This window comes from Buceros rhinoceros, unplaced genomic scaffold (genome assembly GCF_000710305.1).
Source record: "Buceros rhinoceros silvestris isolate BGI_N320 unplaced genomic scaffold, ASM71030v1 scaffold39013, whole genome shotgun sequence".
In the NCBI taxonomy this organism is placed as follows: Eukaryota; Metazoa; Chordata; class Aves; order Bucerotiformes; family Bucerotidae; genus Buceros; species Buceros rhinoceros.
The window spans coordinates 13,300-18,454 of NW_010403813.1; the positions used below are offsets into that span (position 1 = coordinate 13,300).

General features: G+C 43.8%; 1 protein-coding gene across 1 annotated transcript in view; it reads right to left on the bottom strand.

The window, feature by feature from the left end:
• Positions 1-5,155, bottom strand: part of TAF15 (TAF15 RNA polymerase II, TATA box binding protein (TBP)-associated factor, 68kDa) — a 21,289-nt gene that overhangs the window by 6,953 nt on the left and 9,181 nt on the right. The window lies entirely within an intron of this gene.

Below are 5,155 nucleotides of genomic sequence, written 5' to 3' on the forward strand. Positions count from 1 at the left end.
CTTTTTACAACAGCATTTTTAATTGTATCCATGTCATGAACACGATAGTATCAATAGCCAAAGCCTTCAGGGAAAACACAACTGCTGGATTTTGCAGGGAGTCGGCGAGCAGGTGTTGGAAAGACTGTCTGTGTCTGCCATGGACTACTGCCCACCCTCCTCCGTGGGGCAGGATGGGACAGCTGCCACCTGGAAATCAGGCTCACTCATTCCAACCATGTTCACACTCAAGACACAGCCAGGGGAGGTCAACTCGGGCTGTGGAGGGCTGCCTCCCGTCTCCGGAACTACCCTGCCAGCGCCAGGAGCCTCTTCACCACTGCTTTACAACTAGGAGTCCCTCCAGGCTTTACCTCCATCTGCCAAGACATCGGAGTCCAACCGCGGGACACGGGCACCCCAGCAAAAGGCAGCGAAATAAAGCGAGGGAGTAACTTTGGCTCCCTGTGGGTCTGTATTCTGTGACAACTGAGGCACAGCCACGCAGGGAAGGCACTGCTGGCTTAACGCTCAGGAGAAAATCTGCCCAAAGTGAGGAGGGGGGGAATGAACTAAGTTTCTAACAGGTCTGATCAGAACTGGATTAAGAGAGACAGTTCTCTGAAGTTCTCAGGTGACTGACCTTCTGGGACAATGCACAGATGGAGTATTAGATGTTTGTCAAAACAGACTATCACTTTTACTGGGACTTTAATTAAAATAATTTTTATGCAGCAGACTTTAAATTGCTTCTCCACAGAAACAATCTGAATGCTCAACTGCAGCATCACTTACCCATAAGCACTTCATTCTGCTCATTAAAGAGAGAAAAATTAATGAATTTTACATGCAACATCAGAGCTGGTCTTTACTCAAGGCCGCCCGTTTTCAAGGACTGATGATAAAACCACAATGGTGATCATAAAATTCACTATAAAAACCTTTCTGCCATTTCAGCTAAAGAAAAACCCCAAACCCCCCACAATTGTCAGTAGGATGCCTGGTCTTTTAGGGTTTTACATCAAAAATAAAAGTGAATACATCAACTGTGGAAACATTATCAAAGTTTTCCAACGCTAGACCGCGGTCCCAGTTCACCAGGACGGCATTACCCTGAACACGGATGTTTCTGGGTTTGAAAGTACACAGAAGCAGAGAGAGAAATGAGAAAAATTCAACAATCTAAAAACATACAGAGAATGAGTTTATGATGAGCACAGCCAGGATGTCACAGCACGTGAGGATCCTGCTCAGGTGCTGGGGCAAACGTGTGTGGTTCTGAGAGGTGTCAGAGTGGATATATTAACTGTAAAGGACGTCACAGTCGATTTCTGTCTTTGTGATACAGTAGTTCTGCACCCTGCACTAACCATTTTTAATTATTTTTTTAATTAATGTCTGTAGAAATACATTTTTGCCCAAGTATGCTTCAGCATCTTACCTTCTGCTCAGTGTCACATGACCAACCCAAGCACAACCTTTGACTGAACCAAGAGACCCCTTTGATGAGAGATTAATGCTTTTTAAGTCCCATTTTATCTGTGATGCATAAAGCTGCCCTGCGTCACCTTCCCGAGATGGCTGGCCAAAGCTACCTAAGATGTGGATACGCTGCAAGCAGAGTCAAACCAGTCAAACTAGTTGCCAGCAGTGGTGCCACAGCCTCAGATTTACCCCTCACTGCGACCCAAAATTCACGGCTTGATCTCAGCCACTGAATCACGTCCCACACTATGGCCACAGAACGGCAGCATTTCACAGTCTGTGGCTTTACCAGCCTTGTACCAGAGCAGAGAGATGTGACCAGGTGGAGTTTGTTCGGGGTTTTAACAGCCTTTGTTAGAGCCAGGAACAGGCAGCTAAAATTCAACAAAGACACTAAACTAAGAGCCTGAACCGCGAGCAGAACACATGCGGGGCACCATTCATAGCGACTAAACTTCACTGCTGTGAGAGAAGCGTCATCAGATGTTCTTTTCTCCTCTGCTCAGTCATATATTTAAACATCCCCTACGTGAGTGCCAATGGAGTTCACCGGAACATCACTTCCTTCAGCTATTCGGGGAGTGACTCCTGAAATTACCGGCAGCTACAGGGAGAGCTGAACAGTACTGATACAAGAAATACGCTTAAAAAAAAAGATCAGATATTGGCACTAAGAACTCAGGAAGCCAATTTCAGCCTCCAACATGCATCTAAGTCTTGCCAAGCGTGTGGGAGTGACATGTAAAGAATGTATTTTTACAAACAGGACAGGAATGCTTAGTGCACCAATGAAGGCACACACAGATGGCTTTTCTTTTGCTGCCTGTATTTATTGCCTCTGCTCGTGTTTTTCCAAGTCTAAATAAGGCTAAGCTCAAGCATATACGTTACAAGTCAAAATCCTAATTCTGAACACAAACTGCACTGCTGCAGAAACGTTGCCTCTTCTTTACGTCACAAAAAGCAAATTCCCACTGGTAACAGCTCACAGAGCAGCTAAGCTGCATAAGTAAATTCTGTTTACAGACATCAATATCAAACCTGCACAAAACAAATCACAAGTCTATGCTGGGCGAAGTGCGGGTTTCTGCGACAAACCCCAACACAACAGTAAATCCTTTTCTAAACAACACCTGTGTAGCTGCCCCAGTGTGTGAGCAACGCAAAGGCAAAGCTCTTCCCATTCAATCCGGCCTCCAAAAGCGGGGCAGTGTCACAGGAACAGGTACACCCCTGCGTGCACGGCTTCCCCAGATGGGAGAAAAGAAACGTGCTTTGCACTGCCACTGTGATTCCCACCTGTGCTTAACCAAAACACTTCGGTCCCGCAGTCCCAAGGAGCAATTAGAGCCTTACCTGTCGGATGAGGATGCTAACAGAGAGGTGACTTATCCTACCAGGAAAGAATTCTCAAGACCAGAGGCACCTGCTTTCTAACCAGAAGAGCTCAGAGATGAGACTCTTCTACTATAGGCTTTAAGAAAAGAAAATATTTTGCTTCTTAGCCAAAATACAAACTAATTTTTCAAGTTTCAAACTGAAAGGATGGAAAATTTCTATGGAAGTCCCCAGAGACATAATTCAAGACCATTAAAAAAAACCCTGAAAAGTAATTTTGGAACCTGAAGTTAGGAAGATTAGGAAGTGAACATCTGATGCATAAGAAAAGGAGTGTTCTCCATTATAACATCAGCTAGGGAATCTGAGCAGTAACTTCCCAGAAGGTATTTTCTTCTCAGTGCTGCCTGACAAAAGGAAAAGGAGTGCTGACAGCATTTGTTACAGGACATATTCCAGTCGTCCTAGTTTTCAGAGTAACAATTCAGACCTCAGCAGTACCAACTATCTTCTGAAGAACTTTATTATAAAGTGTCTTCAAAGAAATTAGAGCTCTCCAAATTTGAAATGCTGATTTGACTGTGCCCCAAGTACTCCAGAATGAGGTTTTGCACTTGCAGAGCACTCTGAGAGCTCCTCATGCAAGGCAAGTTCATACGTCGAACGCTCCCCGCACGAGCCTCGAGGGAGAACTGGTGCTGCAGCCAACGTCACTGTGCCACAAGAAGAGGACAGCAGCAAGGCAGTGATGGCAGGAGGCACGGACGGCCCAGAAGATCAGGGGACTCGGCCGTAAGGACACCAATGCCCAGGGAACCCTCTCAGCGACCAACAAGCTGCAGCAAGTTCTCCCTCCATTTAAAAGCCAGTCAAGACAAAACTGTTATTACTGGCTAACACAGAAGAGACTCACCCCTGTGATGTTAAGTGAGTTATTTTTTTCTTCTGATGTCATGGAAAAATGGGGTTTGTGTGTTGACAGAACTAATTTACACATTATTTTCTAACCACTATAAAGCCCAAAGCCTGTGTTGTTACAGCAGCACATCTGTGCAGACAAGATTTTTAGGTAAAGCCTTTCCTGGCGGTCATGGAATTTCTACAGTTTAATGTTAAGCACTAAAATGTGATCAGAGTAAAAAAACTGAAATAACTATTGGAGATAGACTCGATACTCCTCCACAAGCTGCTTTTAGAAAAAAACAATGGAAACCCAAAAGAAAACAAAAAACCTGCACTGAAACTCCACGTTTTCACAGGACTAAACATGATTTCTTACCTTCTCAGAAGTTATTTTTCCCTCGATTATACTGTTAATTAACCTTTTACACTTTCCTAGCATGACTCTGGTAAAATCTCCATGAGAAGCAGAATTCCACATCGTAACTATGCAGAAGGACTGAATAAATGTAAATGACTCTGTGGTTTCAGAAGAATTTCACTGCCGACAGCACTAAAGTCTGCAGCGCTTTACAGGAGCGAACGGACGCCCCACGTTGCTGCGTTTCCCCCGTTCACCTCCACGCCTATCCCTCTTCCCACTTTCAACTCCACCGAAGCACCATTATGCACATGGAGGTGTCAACAAAATTTTTCTTACACTTTGGAAAAATAGGGGCAGAGGCTTTATTTTCACAGACATTAATTTATCTCTTTCTATCTTGCAAAGATAGAAGTTTGTTTCAAAGCGGTAAAATCTACCAAAAGGATGTTTTTTAGAAGCTCACATTCCTTCCTTTTATGGGAAAGGGCTCAGCTATAAACAATTCATTAAAATCCCAGATTTTATCTTGGGAATATAGAAAATCCTCTTTCACATGGAAAAGCTAAGTTTAAAAAATCGATCTGTTTTGACTGAAAATTAACTTAGAAATTACTTTGCTAGTTAAGTTTGTATTATGTACAACCCCAGCGAGCTGTAACATGAAATGACTATAAAAATGCTTCTGCAGTTGTGCCACCACACCGAATGAGGAGATGCAGGGTCCACCCACGTCATCCAAACAGCAAGCCATGAAGTACAATTTGGGACCACCTTAGGAGCACTCGAATTTTAAATATAGTTTAAAAATAAACCCTTTCAGAAGTCACCGAATCTTAACAGACAGTTGGATTATTTTATTTAAATTAGATCATTTCCAACAAACAGCTCTGTCTAATTAGAGTCACGGGGAGCTGGAGACCTGTGCAGTCTGGTAAAGGGTGAGTGATGTTGACAAGCAACACTTCAAAGCTCACTGGAAGCTTCAACGTCCTTACCCGGCATCGATGAGTGCCCTACCCCCCAGCCACTTCACAGAGGTGCACAAAGGGAAGGCAGCTGAGATAGTTTATTAAGAAGGAATAATGTCAT